The sequence below is a fragment of the Miscanthus floridulus genome, chromosome 14, assembly GCF_019320115.1.
Source record: "Miscanthus floridulus cultivar M001 chromosome 14, ASM1932011v1, whole genome shotgun sequence".
In the NCBI taxonomy this organism is placed as follows: Eukaryota; Viridiplantae; Streptophyta; class Magnoliopsida; order Poales; family Poaceae; genus Miscanthus; species Miscanthus floridulus.
This window is the reverse complement of record NC_089593.1, coordinates 13629475-13651810: the sequence shown is the minus strand read 5'-3', so window position 1 is coordinate 13651810 and position 22336 is coordinate 13629475.

Below are 22336 nucleotides of genomic sequence, written 5' to 3'. Positions count from 1 at the left end.
CACAGCGCCGAATTTAGGCCTGTGGCGTTGACTGACATGACGCCGACGTAGTGGGCCCCATGCGCCACCGTGTCGCCGTCGACCAGGGTCGTCCGTGACGTGGCAAGACCTCGGCGTCGTGTCAGTCGACGCCGACCCTCATACCTAGGCGTCATGTCCTAAGACGCCTAAAAATGATCTATTTTCAGCAAACGTTTTGGCGTAAGTCTTTTTATAAAAAATGTTTTCAAAAGGAACCAAAATAAAAAATTTCACCTCTGAGAAGATGATGGCTCCCGCAGGTCCACAATATATAGGCTTCGACTTCGAGCCTCCGACGAGCTAGCTACTGCATGAGCTCCTCCCAAACAAAGCGCACATGTTTGCCCTGCAGCTAGTTGCACTGCATCTGCGTGGGTGTGGTCAATCCTGCCGACTGCCGTCCTGTGGTCAGCTCGCTTTGACCGTGTACCGTCCGTGGAAATTTCTCCGGTCATGCATCGAAGAAGTAATAATATAATATATGGTATATGTACATCAGTCGTCCGAAAACAGGCTTTGTCTAATGCGATGGATTCCCACCGTAGGATGAACATCCCGATGGTCATTATGTTATATCTACCTTAGGCCAATAACCGTTCTTCTTCCCAGAAGTGGGAAGCGCCTTGCTGTCGTGCGAGCGCGCGACTCCTCGCCACCGCCACCCGCCGTCCCGCCGTGGCGAGACCCTACCACGCCCGCGGCGGCCTCCTTCTTCATCTATCCCCCTCCCGCCACTGCTATGACCATCGTTGCCCATCCCGACCTAGCCTGACCGCCTTCTCTGTCAGCAGAACCATAACCGTCGCCCTCCCACCGTCTCCACCATCTGAGCGGCTTGCCTCCCTCGAGCATGTTCTAAGCCCGCTGAAGTTGGAAAAGAAGAGACGGAGAGTCAGAGATAGAGAGGGTGCTGAATCCTAGCCTTCGCCGTCTTCTTCTTAGTCAATGCGGGCTACTGGGGCGTGGGCGTGGGCACGGGTGAGCACATGAATTGTGAATTTTATTTTGGAAGCATATACTAATCTAATCTAATATTACGATCGAGAGCTACTACTTTGTACGCAGGCGATGTTTTCAACAAGCATGTGCATGCAGATGGAGTGCAGGCAAGTTGAGGGGCCAGTCTGATGGCTGGCGACGACAGTACTGATGATTAGTGAAGGCGACGAGCCGAGGAGCACCAGCACCACTACAATGCAAGTTGATGAATAGTACTCCCTATTTTCCTAAATAAATTAATTTCTAAAATCCATGTCAGTTAAATTTTTTTAAGTTTGACTAACTTTATATAAAAGAGTAACAACATCTATGATATAAAATAAGCACATTATTAAAATATATTCTATGGTACATCTAATGATTCTAGTTTGATATCATAAATTTTGATATTTTTTTTTAGAAATTCGGTCAAAGTTTAAAAATTTTGACTTAAGACAACTATACAAATCTATTTATTTAGAGACACAGTGAACAGTGAGTAAGTAATACAGGGCTCCACACGCATGCACGGATGAGAGCTGAGGAAGAAGGAGCGAGCGAAAATTCTCTGCACGTCGGTTGGTTGGTGGACACTGCCGATCAACTTGCATTGGCGGCGCCGCAGCTCGATCTATGGACCAAAAAATACTACAGTTCTCACTTATTTATTCTGGGCATGCAACTGGAGTACGTACGTACAGGCAGCCCTCCTGGAATCTTGTGTGTGAACGCGTGTGCGTACGCGCCGACATGCACGCACGCTGATGCCTGGGCCTGACGCTGATCGATCATCAACTTTGCATTGTGCACTGACAGTGTGTGTGTTCGTTTTATCGACTCGATGAGCAGCAGAATGCTCGATCGGAAGGAACCTCCGCCGCAGCCGGGCTTAATTTAGTTTGTGCGCACAGTGCCACAGTCGTCCACAAATGGCGTCGCACCTTTTGCGCCGCCGGCCGGCTTGCCGGAGAAATCCAGATGTAAAGTTTTGGGTATCAACGGATGTCATAGTGTCGCATGAGGTGTTTGGATACTATTGTGGTGTCATATCAGGTGTTACATGAGGGTGTTTGGATACTAATAAAAAAACAAATTGCAGAATCCATCAGTAATCCGCGAGACGAATTTATTAAGCCTAATTAATTCATCATTAGCATATGTGTTATTGTAGCACCACATTGTCAAATCATGGACTAATTAGGCTTAAAAGATTCATCTCGCAAATTAGTCGCAAATTATACAACTAGTTATTTTTAGTCTATATTTAATACTTCATGCATGTGTCAAACATTCAATGAGATATGAAGTAAACTTTAGAGGAAGAAACTAAACAATGCCATAGTCTCCTCTTCCCTATATCGTCACCAAGGCTCGTTTGGAGTGCCTCCGAGGGCTCCTGCTGTTCTCTACTGCATAAAAAAAAAGAACAGAGGCGATGAAGTTTTCAAAAATTAGCTTTGGCCTCCGTTTGGCACAATTTTATTTGACTGGTGGAGTAGTTTTTTTCTTTGGTTTCACAGTAGTTCTACCGGTGAAGCAAAAGCTGTTTTAGGGGCCGTTTGTTTGGGCTCCTGCATGCTCGGCTCCGGCTTCTTCGTCCTTGTTACTTCCTGTGCAATCCTGTAGCGACCACGAAAAAGGCTCCGGCTCCTGCGCAGCCCAGAGGAGAGCCAGAAGAGCTGCCGAAGGGATGCTTCTCCCGACTCCGCTACAGTAGTGGAGCCGGAGCATCTAGAAGCCACGCCAAACACAGCCTTAGTAAAACGTTGGCCTAAACAGCTTCTCCTAACAGGAGTGAAATTAAAGATATATGGCGCGCCGAATCGGCGGCCTCCCAGAGTGTCCACGTACGTTCTATTTAGTTGGTGTGTTAGATAGAAATTCCACGGCTCAGATGAAGCGCGTCACAACCAGCCTTCCTCCGTGCGTTCGGCAATGGATAGATGAAGCTACTGAACGCATTCAATGAAGAAGGGCTTCCCTGGTGATCGTACGCAGCATGCAAATGGACGGTGGCGCGTAGCAGGGGACGGTGGATTCTCGCTATGCATGGCCGGTGCCTAATTAGCACGGTGGTCGGCACGCATGCGTACATACTGCTGGGGCCTCGCTTGCTTTGCAGAGCTGGGCTCCACCATGGTCCTCTCACGTAAAATGGTGCTCCTTCCTCTTTCTCTCTCTCGTTTAAATGGCAGGCAGCAGCAGCTCCGCTCCTCCCCTCCTCTCTCTCCTCTCGGCGCTCTCGCTCTCTCCCTCGCTCCTCGTCACGACCGCCGAGGCTCCCTGCACCCTGTGCGCGGCGCAACGGCGTCCCCCGGCATGGCGCCATGGTGCGCCGTCCAACGCTGGTGGCCGCGGCCGTGTCCGAGCCCCTGCTCTCCCCCGGCGCTGCCTTGTCCCGCCGGTCCGTGTGTGCTCGACGAAACCCTAGCTGCCTCTTCCTCACCGTCGCGGCGGCGGCGACGAAACTCGGCCCCTGGATCTGGCGGTACCTCACCCTCTTCTTCTCGTACCCCAATGCGAGCCGCCCCGAGAGCGGCAGCGGGCGACCTCTTCTTCTCCTCCCCCGACGCTGGCGGCTCCGGAGCGGCGACAGGCGAGCTGGCCACGTCAGGCCCCTGCATGGGTGGCGCAGCGCCGTGGGTGGCCCCTGGAGCAACGGCCCCCAGCACGGTTGCCCCCTGCGCCATACTTGGGTAGGCATGCACCACCCACGTGGCAGGGCCATCGTCGCCCTAGTTGATCGCGGCTAAGGTTTGTTGATCGTGGTTGCCTCACCCTCACGTACAGGAGACGATGCCGGCCGGAAGATGCCATTGACGGGGAGAGGAGCAGTCATCGGCCGAGGTTCACAACCGAAACGGCGGCCAGCCTTTGTTTTTTGGTGTGGCACCAGCACGGCGAGTGCCACCTCGCTTAATCAGTCCTCACTGAAGATGTGGGCAGAGCTCCCTCCCTATTGACGGCGACCACGCTAGGGTGAGAAGTGAAGGTTCAGCTCGCCGCTGACGACGGCGGGCGGTGCTGGCTGCTGATGCTTGTCATTGTTCCTGCCGCGCGATCTACGCCCCTCGACTCACCGCATCCTCCCCGCGCCGACAGGTAGGACCAGGCCTCTCTCTCTTGTCCTGGGTCCCTCCATCGACCTCGTCCTCACCGAGGCATCCAGCCATGCCAGCAGGCCGCTACCAGCTGTGCTTGCTACTAGTCGGCCCAAACACTCGGGTGGTTGCCACGCTGGATGTGATTTTCCTGTGCTTGTTGCTCTGTGCTGCTACTGCTTGCACTTTAGGTGTTCGATGAAATGCCAGTTCTACTTGATAAATTCATTGCAGTTTCTTTCAATATATGTTCTTGGTTTCCATGGTTACTACCTTTCAGTGTGGTTGCACACCTTCACTCAGGCATTTCAAAGACTAGCATCACTCGGTCACTTGAAAGAGAATTAGCATCTGCGTTAAAGAGGTTCTTTCAGCCAGAAGTGCTTGGAGATAGATGCTAATGATTTTTTTTATTTGTGTGAGCTCATCTGCCTAGCTTTGCATTCTTAGTTGGTCCAATCTCATCTTCATTGACAGAAAATAGGGTTTTACAGTTTAATCGCAACTCATGTGCAATGCTCTTTTCAGGATATCGCACAGGGACAGATATCACACAGGGATGGATATTGCTTAGGAGCCAAAATGTGTAGTTCAGTTTAGATAGATTTACTGATGCTCCTTCTGTTATCTGAGGTACTGGGTAATATAAAGAGTAATGATTTTATCTTGCTCTGTTATGAACTGTAGATGTATAAGTACAGATAAAGGTGCAGAGCTATTGCAAATGAGAATGAATGGTTCTTCGTATCTTTGTTTCTATTCAAGTAAAGCTATTTGCTACATCTTCTCACTTTTATGCAGTCTACTATACCTTTTAATTTAGTAGTGTATCAGACAACATTGCTCCCATGTATAATGAAAGCTAAAACAAAATATTATGAATAATTGATGGAGGTTTATACCCAGGACGATAAATGTAATTTATCTTAGTGCACATATCAGCATTGACCAGTTAAAATGTAATTTTCTTTTATTTAGTGCACTGTATGGAATATGATGCCATTTATGAAGGGCTTCATACAATGAATTGCTATCTTAGATAGGGAGTGCACTGTATTAACTACGCAATTCTCATATTGGTGTTTACATGGTGAATGGAGAGAAAAGTTTGCTTCATCATGTCACATTAGCATTATCACTCTTATTTTAGCCTGCTCAATTCCATAGAGATTATTTTTGGATGCTTAGTACTGAAACATGTGTGAAAACATGGTCGTATGAACCATAAAACTTATGTGCTTTGAAGAGCCTATGGGTAACAGGCTCATAGTGGTGTGAGTGGTAACATAACTGATAGTGTTGTGAGCAGATACATGAATTTGTCCTTTGTGTATCATCTGTCAAACCGTGTATATGCACAGGTTAGACTACACCATTCTTTCATATTTTACAATTTGTTTAATGAATTTCAGCTTACCCCATAAAGTTGTCATGATTCCAGAAAACATGTATGTTGTACTTCCACTAATCCGATTTGCACTTTTGAATGCAAGAGTTCTAGAAATCATGTAATTTGTAGCCCAAAGTGAGCGGTGCTGATGACTGTAGTAAACCGCAGCTGAGCATAGAGCTTTGACTGATCCTCGAGTTTCATCCAATGCCTTTTTAAATGGAATGGTTCTATACATATGATGAATACCCATGATCCCTTCTACTGGTATACTGGATTGAGTTACAGTGATATTTTTTTGAAAAGTTTAGCTGACACCTATGATGGTTCTGGTTCATGCATGCTTATACATTCTTGAAACCTTGTCCACTTCCCATCAGTTTGTATGGTTTTGTCCATCTATTAGGTACAACAAAGATATTTTATTTTGTGTTGGCCTTGCGTGTACTTTTCTTCGATGAAAGGAATCCTAATACGTCACCCTTAGAAAATATCCTGTAACAATGGGATCAAAAGTGCAGTTCTAGAAGTGTTGCTTTGCAACTGGAGAGAAAACCATATAGTGGCTAAGGTAGCTAGCCAGAACTTTTTGGTCTGACTGATTACTGGTGTTCTGGCATTATGCTATACCAAGGCGGGGAAGGCCATACAGTGCATTGTTCCCCATCAGTGATTTTTTTTAGAATTCCCCATCAGTGATTTGAGTATGATATTTGAGAACATTCCTCCTTGTATGTGTCCATCCAGCCTGTTAAAGGAAAGGTTCATATTGGCAAGGTAAGTGAGATTGGTTAAGGATTTTGGGATGGCAACGAAAAGTGCATTGGAGGATAGATCCAACTCCTCAATATTAAGTATATTGCTGAATGAACCTAGTATTCATCCATGGAATAAATCTCTGGATAGATTAGGTATATCATCATGCAGAGTTCACCGAAGGAAATTGGTTTGCAATTGAAGTTGGTTGCCTCCCCGTGAACGCATTGTTTGGTATGTCAATGGTTGTAAGGCTTCTGCATTTGGACAATGAAGCAGATGGGAAATCTAGATTCCCAGAGAGATGCTTCCCATCAACAAAGATATATGGTGTGCCGAATCAGCGGCCTCCCAGAGTGTCCACATACGTTCTATTTAGTTGGTGCGTTAGATAGAAATTCCATAGCTCAGATGAAGCGCGTCACAACCAGCCTTCCTCTCAGCAGCGGTTGGCAGAGCCTTGCCAACGGTTGCCAAACGAGCTGAACGCAAGTGGGTCCTGGTATTGACAACGTCCGCGGGTGTCGATGCGTGCGTAGCGCGGTCAAACCAGACATTGGGATTAGGACATGGCGTCAATTTAAGCGTTTCAATCACTCCAGACTACTCGAATACTAACTTTTCCTTGTTGCACTTCTCTCTCTTCAGAAATCGTATTAACTCAGTTACTTTGAAAAAGCACTACCTCGTCAACCCATTGTGGATTTCTCGTTAGAACACAGGGATATTTTCCAAAGGAGAATATTTTGTTGCGAGAGCTATACGGTGGTGTAACTTGGCAAAGGTGCTTGGATAACCACCTCTATACCAGCGCGTGCCGAGCAGCGTCGCCATGTGGTACATGTTCCACAGGGGCCCTCGGTTTTGCCACGGCACCATAAGTATTTAACCAGGAAACTTTACCAACTTACACGCAATGAAAGCAGTGGGGTCACTGACCATGGAACCAACAATGGATTGTAAGGGAAGATTCAGACAACAAGGGTTCCTTTCACAGCAAGGGGCCAGGAATTCAAATCCCACAACGGATTTAATTTTTAAGGAAATTCAAGGGTTCTGTTGGGACATCCAGAATTAGCTAATATAGTGTTCTCCGTCATCCAATCATAGCTGGTCTGCTTGCATCTGAATGGTTGCTTTTCTTATAACCCGTTTGAATTTTGCCTCGAGAACCCTAAGTAAGTCTAACGAGGTCTAAGGGTGAATCGACATAACAAACACAACGGATAAAGCAAAGTGCATATCCCAAACGCCCTTATACGGGTACAACATACAGGCACTCACTCTCCCATTCTTGACACATCGTTTGCCTCCTATGACCCGACGATTCTTACCATCTACAGATGAAATACAACGGAAAGATTACAACACTAGAGGATGGCGATGAAAAGCACTACTAACTACGAGTACATGTCCCCTAGGACAACTCATCTACTTTGTCGAACCAAACGGCTTCATTCCCGGCCTCGGTTCATTCTTCTTCTGCACTGGCTAAGGATCTACCTCCTCTCATGGTGGTGGCTAAGTGAGGGGAAGCAAGGACTCTACTTCTGATACCTCCAAGAGTGGAGGTGCTGGTGGTACTGCAACACCGGTTCTCCTTTTTTTGGCGGGTGGACAGGGATTCCCTCCAAGACCAAGGGTTCCTGCCTTTCTGTGTCAAGCGTCCTACGCTTGGCCCTTGTGACCAGATAAGCATCCTCTAGCTGCTGGGTGTGCCGATCTTTAGCCTCCTTTAGGGCTTCTGCCATGGCAGTCTCATGACTTTTTGCGGTTGCCACATTGGCGTGTGCCTTAGCGAGTTGCACTTCGAGCATCCTGGAGAAGATCTCAGCTTCCTCAGCTCGGTGGAGGCACTTCCTCAGCTCTGAGGCCTGCCGGTCATATTGCTCATCCAGAGCAATCAAATACGTGGCTAGATGTACCATAGTTTGGCTGTCTTCTTGCGCGTCCTGCCCTTGCAAAGCCTCCATATGAGCCCTCTATACCCGTCGATTCTTTTCCAAAAGTGGAAAGAACTTCATGGGGGTATGAGCAATTGGGTCTTCATAGATCTGACAAAGATGCCACAAGGCTTTGCGGGCCACAACTTGGTAGGTGTTGACGAAGCAAAACTCGGTTGCGGTCACATTCTAGGCTTTAGTGATATCGAGGAACTCCTCACTCTTCCCAATGTAGACGGTGACCTCACATCGCTCAGTGCCATGTTTCTCATACTCACGACCCTCGTACTCGGGGCGATCCTTGTCTCTGAGTTTTTGTAAGGTGGCATATAGGATTTTGGGAAAACCCTCAGTGTTCAGGCAATAGCTGCTAACCCAGGCTCCTGCCATCCTTGGTGGATGATGGTTACAAGGAAGGATCGAGCGAGAAGCTTGCTCGGGAGAAAGGCTATGTGAGCTAAGACTTACCGACCAGTGGTACCAAGTGGCTAGGCTAGGCCTTTTGTAATGGTGGACCGGTCATTTGTCCTGGTGTAGGCCACCATTTAGTCTGGCGTGGAGACCAATAGAAGGAAAGCGACAGGATTTTTATGCGCATGAGACGAGCAGTGTTCGACGCCATTCCCTAAGCTATCCAGAAATTCACTCAGTAAATTTGAAAGCACTGGACATCTTCATCTACGTAGGGTGGGTCGAAAACAGGTGGACACATTTAATGCCTCCCCTCCATGCTACCATCAGACAAAAACAAGTTGGGCAGGTGGGCACATTTAATGCCTCTCCTCCTTACCATGCAGGATCATTTGTACTTACACATGCATCTAAGACATGGCTTGGGTTGTGTGCACATTGCTCCTAAGGTGGTCGGTGGTTGGGGTTGGTCGCCATTACTACGGCCACCATACTTGCATCTGCACCCATGCATGTAGAGGTGTCCGTTCCTTATGCCTTTGTGCTTCGCGTCACCTGTGGTTCACGCCTGCTGTGACTCGCGTCCCTCCGTACTCTTTTCTGGGCTCTTGTCGTAACCTTGTCTTGTAGTTGTATTAGTCGTTAATGGCCTCGGACATCGCTCGCCTCGAATGCGCAAAAAATTCGATCGATTCATTTATAGTGATCTCGTGCTGGAGCCTTGGTGGACCATGCCACTACCACTGACCGCTCTGCCTTTATAAGCAAGGTCTGGCTTAGCTGTTGGTACCACCACTCGATGCACTTTAGCTTACCTAGCTTTTCCTTTTCAGCTAGCTTTTCACTCAGTCCTTTCTTGCAACCACCGCCAGCGATGGTAGGAGCCTAGGTTAGTAGTTACTGCCTAAACATTGAGGGTTTTGCTAAGATCCTGTATGCCACCCTGCAAAAGCTCGGAGTTAAAGATCGTCCCTAGTATGAAGGCCATGAGTATGAAAAGCATGGCACTAAGCGGTGTGAAGTTACCATCTACATTGGGAAGAGTGAAGAGTTCCCCGACGTCACTGAAGCCTGGAATATGACCGCAACTGGGTTTCGCTTCATTGACACCTACCAGGTTGTGGCCCGCAAAGCCTTGTGGTACCTTTGCCAGATCTATGAAGAACCCATTGCCTGTACCCCCATGAGGTTCTTTCCACCTTTCGAAAAGAATTGACGGACATGGAGGGCTCGCATGGAGGCTTTACAAGGGCAGGATGCGCAAGAAGATAGTCCTACCGCGGTGCACTTGACAACATACCTGCTTGCTATGGATGAGCAATAGACCGGCAAGCCTCAGAGTTGAGGAAGAGCCTTCAGTGAGCCAAGGAAGCCGAGATCTTCTCCAGGATGCTCCAGGTGCAGCTTGCTGAAGCGCATGCCAGTGCGGCAGCCGTTGAGAGTAAGGAGACTACCATGTCGGAAGCTCTGACGGAGGCTATAGATCGACATGCCCATCAGTTGGGAGAGGCCTACCTTATCACCAGGGCCAAGCAAAGGACGCTGGCTGCTAAATGGCAGGGTCCCTTGATCGTGGAGGGGATCCCTATCCACTCGCCAGAAAGAAGGAGAACCGGTGTTGCAGTACCGCCAGCACCTCCACCCTCGGAAGTGTCAAAAGTAGAACCCTTGATTCCTCTCACTCAACCATTGCCAAGAGAGGAGGCAGATCCATAGCTAGGGTGGTAGAAGAATCCACTGAGCCCGGGAATGAAGATGCATGGTCCAAAGTAGATTAGTTGCCTTTGGATGATGTACCCGTAGTTAGTAGTGTCTTTCGTCGCTGTCCACCGATATTGTAATCTTTTCATTGTATTTTGTCCATAGTTGTTGAGGTAGTTCGATCACTGGAAAGGTGAACAGTGTGTCGAGAATGGGAGAGTAAGTGCCTGTATGTTGTACCAGCATAAGGATGCTCGGAATATGCAGTTTATTTAGTTCATTGTGTTATTGCGCCCATCAACCTTAAGTCTCGTTAGACGTGCTTAGGTTTTTTGAGGGTGATGTTAAGTGAGTCACAAGAGAAATTACCATTCGGATGCGAGCAAACTAGCCGTGATTGGATAACATAGGATACTGTATCGACTAATTGTGGATGTCCTAGTAGAACACTTGAATCTCTTTAAATCAGATCCGTTGTTGGATTTAAAGTCCTTGTCCCTTATTGTGAAAGGAACCCTTGTTGTTTGAATCTTTCCTTGCAATACTCCTCTGATTTTGTGGACTATGACCCCACCGTCTTCATTACGTGTAGGTTGGTAGTAGTTGCCTGGTTAATAGCTTATGGTGCCACAACGAAACCGAGGGCCCCTGTGGAACAGCTGCCACATGGTGACGCTGCTCAGCACGCGTTGGTATCGAGGTTGTTAACCAAGTACATTTACCAAGTTACACCACCATACCACTTTTGATACAAATATTTGGGTGTTTGAATGGGAAATCCACATCAGGTTGATGAAATAGTGTTCTCTCAAAGTAAATAGGAGGAGGTGGTTTCGGAGGAAGCATGTATGTTGCGATCTCGCTTCATCCAAAGGTTGGAGCATATTGTGGACAAGGAAGGGAAGGATAGAAGAACACCTAGAAAAAGTTAGCCTTGTGTAGTAGGGAGTGCTTAGAAAAGCCTGAGTGGATGTCAAGTCCCAAGCATGTGCCCAGCTCGACCACGCTACGCACGTCGAGTCGCTGTCACCGCGTGCCCCGCGGACGCTGTCGGTGTCGGGCCCATTAGCACCCTATCCTCACATGGCCGTGACATTATGACGCACTCGCCATCCACATGCACTGTGCGCTTCTCCTTTTCCCAGCCTCTGGTCTGCTCTTGATCCTCACCCTCATCCCCATACCGGACCCCCTCCCTTCTTTCTTCTTTTGGGGACACGACCACCCGCACGCCTCCCTCATCGAGCGAACCCTCTCTCCTCTCCTTTATTCCCCCCGTCCGCTCGCTTGAGCAGGGAGCGCGCCATGGCCGGCTGTATCCCCACAGCGTGAACTGGCAGTGTATCCCATCCATGCTGTCTCCACTTCCGATGCGCTGCACCCCATCTCCATTTGGCACTATAAGATGCCCTTGGTCCTTGCTCTTTTTCTTCATCCCCATCCCTCTCGAATCTGAAGCAGAGCTACGAGATCCAGTTGTCATTGTGGAACTAGGTTCGTCTAACAGAGGCGTAATTTAGTGTTCGACGTTGTGTAATCTTTTGTGTAATTGCAGATTTACAAAATGTGTTGTAGTTTCACCTAAGGGGAGTGGATCCAAATTCACTCTTTTGTAAACCCTTGGGTTTGGAGACGTACTTGTGTTGTAGTTTTCACTCTTACCACTTATAATGTAATCCTAGCCAATGTTGTGCTTTGAATCTAGGTGTGTTAGTTGCTTGAGCCCAACTGTATCAAATACTTCTTTCCACTAACATGTCATTGATTTACTGGCCTAGAATAGGCACCATGTAATGACAACCAACCTCTATGTTCGTTTACAACATTGTAATGAAAAAAACTAGGTTACCTTTCCTTCCCATATTTTCCCATTTAATGTACCAAATAGACCAACCTTTCATAGCAATGCGATGAGGAAACATATTACACATATGAGTCATATTTCCCAAGATTTTTCATATACCAAGCACATCACCCGCAGCGAAGCGCGGCCAGGCGTGGCCAGAAGTTTTAGTTTGGGGGGGGGAATTAAACAGTGTTAGATTTATAAAAAGTGTTAAAAGAATCCGCAATGGGCCAACGTCCGACGTATGGGTCAAGTGGTCAAGGCATCACCTCAATTCTCCTCTCCCTCCATGCTACCATCAGATAAAAATAGGTCGGGCAAGTGGACACATTTAGTGCCTCCCGTCCATGCTATCATCAGATAAAAATAAGTTGGGCAGGTGAACACATTTAATGCCTCTCCTCCTTACCATTAGATAAAAATGATTCATCAACCATGCAGGAACATTTGTACTTACACATGCATCCATGCATCTAAGACACGGCTTGGTTTGTGTGCATGTTGCTCTCAAGGTGGTCGGTGGTTGGGGTTGGTCGCCAACAGGGAGAGAACGATGTGCCAAAAAGCTAAGACCAGTTTCCCTATATGTTGGCAACAATGAAAGGATGTATAGGATGTGCATTCATGCATATCCTGTTTGTGCATTATAGTGCCGCATTGCTGGCAGATACGCCATCCATAGGTGTCACGCATGTCGTATTGTGCATGACCTACTCGTTCCTGTTCCAGAGTAAGGTCTGCACTGTGGCTTTGTCCTCCGCATTCGCCCGTGGTTCATGCCTATAGTGACCCATGTCTCCTCATACCCCTTTTTGTGCTCTTGTCAGACCCTTGCCCTGCAGTCGTACTACTCAGTAATGGCACCGCACATCGCTCACCTCAAACGCGCGGAATTTGGTCAATTCATTTATAGTGATCCCGCACAGGAACCCTAGTGAACCGCGTTAGGACCACAGACCGCTCTGCCTTTATAAGCAGACCCTGGCTTAGCCATTGGTACCACCACTTGGTGCACTTTAGCTTGCTTAGCTTTTCCTTTGAGCACCACTAGCCTTTTGTAATGCTGGAGCGGTCATTGGTCCTAGCGCAATCCACTATTTAGTCTAGCATGGATACCAATAAAAGGAAAGCGTCAGGATTTTTACGCGCACAAAATGAGCAGTGTCCGAAGCCATTCCCTAAGGTATCTAGAAATTCACTAAGTAAGTTTGAAAGCACTGGACATCTTCACCTACGCAGGGTGGGTTGATAGCAGGTGGACACATTTGATGCCTCCCCTTCATGTTACCATCAGATAAAAACAAGTCGGGCAGGTGGACACATTTAATGCCTCTCCTCCTTACCATCAGATAAAAACGATTCACCGACCATGCAGGACCATTTGTACTTACACATGCATCCATGCATCTAAGACATGGCTTGGGTTGTGTGCACGTTGCTCCCGAGATGGTCGGTGGTTGGGGTTGGTCGTCATTACTACAACTGCCATAATTGCATCTACATCCATGTTTGTAGAGGCGCTCATTCCTTGTGGCTTTGTGCTTTTGCGTCGCCTGTGGTTACACCTACCATGACCCAAGTCTCCCCGCGCTCTTTTTTGGGCTCTTGTCGTAACCTTGGCTTGTAGTCGTATTAGTCATTAATGGCCTCAGACATCGCTCACCTCGAACACATAGGACGTGCATTAATGCATATCCTGTTTGTGCATTATTGTGCCATATTGCTGGCAGATACGCCATCCATAGGTGTCACGCGTGTCGTAGTGTGCATGACCTACTCGTTCTTATTACAGAGTTAGGTCTGCACTGTGCCTTTGTGCTCTACGTTCACCCATGAGTCACGTCAGTAGTGACCCACATCTCCTCGTACCCCTTTTCTATGCTCTTGTCGGACCCTTGCCCTGCAGTCATACTACTCAGCAATGGCACCGCACGTCACTCACCTCGAACGCGCAGAATTTGGTCGATTCATTCGTAGTGATCCCACGTAGGAACCCTAGTGAACCACGCCAGGACCACAGACCGCTCCGCCTTTATAAGCAGAGCCTGGCTTAGCCATTGGTACCACCACTCGACGCACTTTAGCTCGCTTAGGTTTTCCCTTTGAGCAAGCTTTTTGCTCAGCCCTTCTTTGTAGCCACCGCCAGAAATGGCAGGAGCCTAGGTTAGTAGTTACTGCCTAAACATTGAGGGTTTTCCTAGAATCCTGCATGCCACCCTATAAAAGCTCGGAGTCAAAGATCGTCCTGAGTATGGGGGCCATGAGTATGAGAAGCATGGCACCGATCGGTGTGAGGTTACCGTCTACATTGGGAAGAGTGAAGAGTTCCTCGACATCACCAAAGGCCTGGAGTGTGACCTGCAACCGGGTTTAGCTTCACCGACACCTACCAAGTTGTGGCCTGCAAAGCCTTGCGGTACCTTTGCCTAGCTCTAGTGAAGAGCCCATTGCCCATACCCCCATGAGGTTCTTTCCACCCTTGGATAGGAATCGGCGGGCATGGAGGGCTCGCATGGAGGCTTTGCAAGGGCAGGGATGCACAAGAAGATAGTCCTACCAGTGGTGCACTTGACCATGTACCTGCTTGCTCTGGATGAGCAGTATGACCGGCAAGCCTTGGAGCTAAGGGCGTGCCTCCGGCGCGTCGAAGAAGCCGAGATCTTCACTTGGATGCTCCAGGTGCAGCTCACTGAAGCTGCATGCCAGTGCTTGCAGCTGCTGAGAGCCGGGAGACTATCATGTCAGAAGCTCTAAGGAGGCCAAAGATCAGCATGTTCATTAGCTGGGTGAGGCCTATCTGTTCACTAGGGCCAAGCGGAGGACGCTGGTGGATGAAAGGCAGGATGCCCCGATCTTGGAGGGGATCCATATCCACCCGCCTGAAAGAAGGAGAACCAGTGATGCAGAACCGCCAACACCTCCACCTTCGGAAGTGTTAGAAGCAGAACCCTTGGTTCCTCTGACTCAGCCATTGCCATGAGAAGATGCAGATCCATAGCCAGGGCGGTAGAAGAATCCACCGAGCATAGGAATAAAGATGCGTGGTTCTAAGGTTGATTAGTTGCCTTGGGATGCTGTACCCATAGTAGTAGTGCTTTTCGTCATTGTCCTCCTGTATTGTACTCTTGCCGTTGTTGTCGTCAGTAGTTGTTGGATGCGTGTTGTAGTTTCGCCTAAGGGCAGTGGATCCTAATTCACTTTTTTGTAAACCCTCATGTTAGGAGAAGTACTTGTGTTGTAGTTTTTGCTATTTCCACCTATAATGTAATCCTATCCAATGTTGTGCTTTAAATCTAAGTGTGTTAGTTGGTTGAGCCCAACTCCATCAAATACTTCTTTCCACTAACATGTCATTGATTTGTTGTCCTAGAATAGGCACCATGTAATGACAATCAACCTCTATGTTCATTTACAATATTGAGACCAACCTTCCGTACCAACACAATGAGAAAACATATTAGACATATGAGCCATATTTCTCAAAATTTTTCCTATACCAAGCACATCACTCGCAGCAAAGCGCGGGCAGTAGTGGCTAGTATCTATAATAAGTTTCTCTCTCTTCTTTCTTTTCTTCCTGAATTTATCTATTTCCCCTTATCCACTTCTTCATCCAGCTCTCTCGGTGGGATCTCTCCTAGCTCCAACCTAGCAATTGAGAGGTTGTTGTAGGTCTCAGGATCTCCTCCTTGGCCTCCACCCATCTTTCTCCTTCCCTTCTCTTCCCTCCTTGGGTTCTCCTAGCTAGAGAGAGGAGAGGTGTGGTGGTATGCAAGGCAGGGAGTGAGACAGAATGAGTGGTGTCGTCCTTACCAAAGCATGACTTTGACTGAGCAACAAAACATCTGTAGGACTGTCTAACTGCTCAACCAGACCATCCGTTAATGCCCATAATTGCTAGTTTCAACTACACACATATAAAAACATAGATTTTGCATATATCAATTTTCATGATACAATGTTAATGGTGATAATGGTTATGGACACAATATAATGCACACTAGGTCATTACACTAGCAATAGCATCTCAAATGTGCTCATCCAAAACACTCTAGACTCAATACTAGGACAAGCTACTAGCTCTAAAAATTTAAATGCAAACAGCCTATCCTATGCCATTCTACTCACCCACTTGCACAGTTAGCTCCTAGGAATAAAAAGATTGCACTATTGAGGAGTCCTTAGGGCCACCAAGCTAATGTCCTTAGGAAAGTTTATACTATGAAAAAGATCCTTAATTATGGAAAGTCAACCTATAGTCAAGTACACTCTAGCAAGGAGAACAAAACCAAGTTGTCACACAAATTCATGCACACAAACAGGAGCAAAGTATAGTGCTAAGCTAAGAAAAGAGAGTAATTCAAGAACGAAAGAAATGCAAAGAGAGAGACAACACCGAATTGTGACTTGTAGTTGTTACTACCCTCTCATCCATGTTGGAGCACCGAAGAGTCACTAAGACTCGGTTTTCTTCCCTTGATCAAGACTCAGGTACCACTATTGAGTACCCCTTCTCCACTTCAGATCGACGGGTCTCAAACCGAGCACACTAAAAGCATCTAGGCCCCTAATTCGGTTTTGGTGATTAATGACGACACAATCGTTGTGACTAACGTGTGTTTTGCAGCGATATTACTTTAGTGAGGTCACAATGATGATTGGTTGATGGGCAATCATGGTTTTCATGCCCCTTATTAATGGTATTCATTTTGGTTTTCAAAGGATGAGCGCAAAGATTAAGGATCGACTAGTTCTGAGTGTCAATGGTGCCAAGGGACACTTAAAGTAGTTATAGGGTCTTTGTTTTTCCTTTGGCTATACTATAAATGTGGTATATATGAATGGGTAGCTTGACATAGTTGAGTATAGTGAGTGGTTGTGGTGCACAATTGTGAAAACTAGTGCTAGGTAGCTTAGATGAAACCCAATGATGATTGGAATCTAAACCAAACTCAAAGGTGTTTAATATGGAAGAGTTTGTGGGGTTTCTGCAGTCACCAGACCGAACATGTCCGTGCTGCACCGGACTGCAAGGGTGTGGGGGATGCTCAAAGCTGATGATAATGAATTCTATTATAACCTTTTGAAGAGGAAGTATCTTAGAAGGAAACATTTCTCACAGTTCGAGCTTTGCAATGGGTCTCAATTCTAGAAGGGATCTATGAGAAGTCTGGGGTATACTGAACCAAATCTATGTACAGAAATAGAATGTTTAGAGGTGCTGTGAACAAGAGGATGATCAAAATCTTGAAAAAAAGCTCCAATGAAAATCCAAGTTTTCATGTCGATGCTCATTCAATATAAGATGCAAACTGGGATAAATCTAAAGAAAAAGATGCGGAAAGGTGATAGAAATTATTGTATATGTAGGGTACCAGAAACTAATGAACACATATTGTTCAACTGTATCCTGGCTAAAACTGTTTGAATGTGTTTCGAAGAGGCTTTGGGTTGGGATAAATGCCTAACACATATTCAGGAAGTCTTTGATCAATGGATTGCTTTGCATTCTCATAACTATCATATCAAGCTGTTCATCTTTTATGTTATAGAATAACCAAAAAATGAGTATATAGAAAGACTTTTTGGGGTCATCGAATGAAAAATTAGACAAGTTTTTTGCTCTGTTATAGAAATGGTGTATACTTTTGAAGGGGGAAGATGCCAAGTTCCTGGAAGACATGCTCAGGATAATGAAGATGTGGCTATAAGATTTCTAGTGGCAAACTGAGAATTTAGAAGTTTTTGAATCGTCAACAGGGGAGCCCCTTACCCATTTTTTTGTTTGTTTAATAACCCAGCCTAGAGATTCATCCCTATGGGGATTCGAGAGAATTTAGAAGTTGAAGGACTCATTTAACTAGAAGCATAGTTTTATCTTGTCTTAGAGTTGTAGACTCCATCAGTTATCTGTGCTGGCTTACTGTTGTTAGCTTAGTTGGCTCTTTTTGTTTTTAGCTGGGTGCTGTTTGTTTTCTCTCACTAGCTGTTTGTGTTGCAGGTGTGGTTGGATTTGGTAGGATCTTTCTGGCTTTGTGTAGTGCTGTGGAGTTATTGAGTAGTAGTTGGTGCTTGCCTGTAAGATGGCATCCAATCCCCAGCACACTTAAGGTTTTGTGATGCTTTATAAAAGAAGGGTTTTCCTTCATAAAAAAATCTCATCAGCCATTGATTTCTTTACAGCTAAGATTTTTCTCTGCCTACTACTTCAAATGGAGTAGCTATATACGACAAAATGTATTGGGATCCCAAAAATTGTGCTGCCAAACTTGTCTAACTTTGACTAAAAATAATAATGGTGGTCTACAATGTCTACCGAAGGCTGATAGTATAAAATATTTCTTTGACTAAAATTAAGATGATACCTTACCAAACTTCCAACCAAGAGATGCAACCACCCGCATGCAAGCATTGATTTTGATGATGAGAATATTAAATGCTAGTGAATAACTTCATTGACGACTTCCTCCTTGACCCTCTATATAAGATGCCCTGGCACCCCGCAAAGCCCCACAACGAAAAAATTATCAAAGGGGCAAGGCACAAGTCTTTCATCTTTTAAATCTTCAGGTAATCGATTAACATATGATCTTCCATAGCCTAATGTGATAAATATCTATTTTTGTTCTTTCTCCTACATAGTTGCATGTCTTGTTTCACCAAACATGATATATCTAATGGCGCCTATATATCAATCTTGGTCATGTTGTGTGTGCTCAGCCATGAGCTGGTGGAGGAACCATAACAATGGTGGCTCCAGTGGCAAAAGTGTGAGGAGCACACAATTGGACCTACAACTATGCCTGGCACTACCCACAGGGAGGATAGAGGTTGACTATGGCAATGACAACGAATTGTCATCATCTAGCTCATGTGTGTCATCAAACATTTCCTTGGATGAAAGCTTGGTGCTAGTGCTTGGTGGTTGTAGATGGTGCTGGAGCTACTTCATGGTAAGCAAGAAAGAGTTCCCCACATGCATCAACTGCAAGCAGCCCTGCCTTATCGGCTTCAACAGTAACAAGAATCATGACTAGAGCAAGTAAAGGGGAGTCCAGCATGCTAGAGGTCCTGCTCCCTAGGAATGCTCATGTGATGGTTGCTTGGACGTTGTGCTTGATCGTGAGGCATGGTAGGAATGACCTTCGGTCGATCATTATTCATTGGGCATGGTCTATTTAGTTCAGTAGTAGGCTAGCTTGTAGAGTCTAAGCTTAGTTTCCTATATGCTGTAATTTTTTATGTTCTTGTATGGGGTGTGGACTAGGTGGTTCTTAGTGTTATGGTAATAATGATTGCGGCTATCACAATGCTTTGATTAATGAGTTCTTTCAAAGATTTGCTTCAAACGTATTACTCTGCATTTGAATAGATCATTAGGTTCTTCTACATTTATTTGGTGATGCCAACCTGTCAAACCAGTCCATTTTTTGTGTCAGTACAGCTTTGAGCATCTTCAAAAGTGTTTTAGGCAGGAAAAATCAGCACTAGAACATTGGTATTCGGTGTTCACAGGACATGGTGCACCGAACAGCCTGCTTTGGGAATGGGTGTGGCTAGGCATAGTGCAGTTGCACTCACTAGATGTGTCCAATGGTGCACCGGACTGGCACACAACACCATTGTACTAGAGAGGGTTGCAAATGGGACTTGGCAGCAGCACCCACCGATGCTATCCGGTGTGCACCGAACATGCCGTACTGTTAACGGCTAGTTCTAAAAACTAGCCATTGGAGCCTCACCAGACATGTCTAGTGCCAAGACCAAGAATGCACTAGATAAGTCTGGTACTCACATTTTCTATGAGTGGAGGGGCAATGGATAGTTCCTTGGCTTGGGGCTATAAATACCCCTCCATCTCGTGCATTAAGGCTCTCTTGGCATTATGAAGTTTCACCTACACCCTTGTGTGTCTAAGAGAGCGGCTTGGCCTATTGTAGTGATTTGGATTTGCTAATTCAAGATTAAGGACTCCATTAATTCTTGGAGAGTAGCAAGTGTGCATCCACTCTTCTTATTAGGCTTGGTTAGGTCAAGTGAGAGTTTGTGCTTGTTACTCTTGGTGATCGACATCACCTAGCAGTACTGGAAAGCCGAAATTCCCTGACGGTGCGATTACCATCAGGAAAATTGTAAAAATCGTTAGGAAAATTGAAATCTAATTTCCCTGATGGTGTACTGCTAGGGAATAACCGTTAGGGCTATCTCGACAGGGAAATTGCAAAATGCCTGACGGTTAACCGTTAGGGAAATTTATCTTATTTTGCCTATCGGTGAAGAACCCACATGAAAATTCCAAAACTGTTAGGGAAAATACATTTTCTCTGTCGATTAAAACCACCAAAAAAACTTAGACTATTGAGTACTTACAGGGAAAATGATTTCCTTGGCGGTGTAAAACCGACAGGATATAAGGACATTTACCCTGTCGGTCGGCAAACTGTCAAAAAATGTATTTTCCTTGTTGGTGTTTGTTTTTGCTGTCGACTTCTAGCCATCAGGGTAATATATTTTTCCTATTAGTGATATTTTCCCTGATGCCAGGAGACCATCAGAAGAATCTTTTTCCCTGTCAGTGTTAAACCGCCAGGAAAAATACCACCCACAGAAAAATGACATAATAGCCTTTTCCATATAATTTAAAACAAATATATTTAATATAATATACACAGAATCATGGTGATATGCCAACATAAATACAATGCACCATCATGTATATAGATAGATTAGTCTAGCATAAATCCATTACATACATAGATGTCTTGTTTGCATCAACATTGGTAAATACATAAGATGTCCAAATATTTAGCACCCATCTACCCAAAAAAAATTCTCCAAACATTTGGCATCAACATAGCAGTCTCTTCCACACCACCAATACTAGCTAAAGGTTAGTACTTGCTCAACAACCACACCACTAAGTACTAGCTGAAGGTTAGTACCAACCTAAGTGTATGCAGAGGCAAACACTTCAAAAGAGTACTAGCTAAAGGTTAGTAGTAGCTCAACATCCACACCACTAAGAACTAGCTGAAGGTTAGTACCAACCTAACTGTATGCAGAGGCAAACACTTCAAAAGATGAAACAAGCAACATGCTACACAGCCATTCAGTATTCAGTGAGACCAGCACTAGCACCAGCACCTGCACATGTGGCTTCATTATGATAGTTCCTGGTTTTCAATGCAACTCTACTTCAACCATGGAGTCCCTCATTTGTTGCAACATTGTCGTTAGTCGATTCGGAACCCACATGGGATGATCCAGTCACCGGCTGCATGTGAATAAGTTCAAGATTATTAGTCACCGGCATGTGAATAAGTTCAAGATTATTAGTCACCGGCTGCATGTGAATAAGTTCAAGATTATTAGTTCTAGCAGTAGTGTTGGGCTATGTGTATGCGGAAGAAGAAGAAGAAGTAGAGGAGCAGATTGGGTACAGCAGTGGTGCTCAGATTGAGTCGTGATTGCTGCAGGAAGGTAATCTTTTGGGAAATTTGCCCCTCGATTTGGTTTGGGTGGAGAGAGTAGACCAGCAGTACTAGTTGTGTTCCTGTAAAAAGGGCAGCTGCGTGTATTACCAAGTGGTGAAGGGAAAGTGCTCTCTGCTGGGTTCTTTGTTGTGCAAGGTAGCAAAGGAGGAAGAGGAAATAGCTGTTGGGTTGATTGAAGGGGAGAAGAAGCAAGGAAGGGCGGCTTCTTGGTGAGCAGCTGCTGGTTGGTTTGAATCTGAAGCCATTTGGATTTGAAAAGAGGAAGCCTACTTTACAGGGGGAGGTGCATTATAGCACAAGTCAGATTGGGTATAAGGGAAATTAGCAAAATTGTAGCTTCTAGAGAGGAGAAGAGAAAGTGCAGGTAGAGCTCCAGTGAAAACAAATAGTCTGCTACCTCTTTTATGGATTTTAGAAAACATGCTAAAAATAAATGTTTTAACTGAAAACAAAAGATGTTCAGCTAACAATGTGTTACTGACCAAGGTAGATATGTTAATAGCTTACTAATTATTTTAATATCACTAGTCCAGAATCTGTTCAGCTAACAGAAAACCGTGTTGCTCTATTTGCATAACATACTAATTCTTCCCGGTTCTTCAAAACCAAAATAGTGTGAATGTCTACCGTACCACGAGAAGTGAACATTGGAATCTCAGTGTTACATGATTCTGTGCAACTAAAGTCCATAGCTA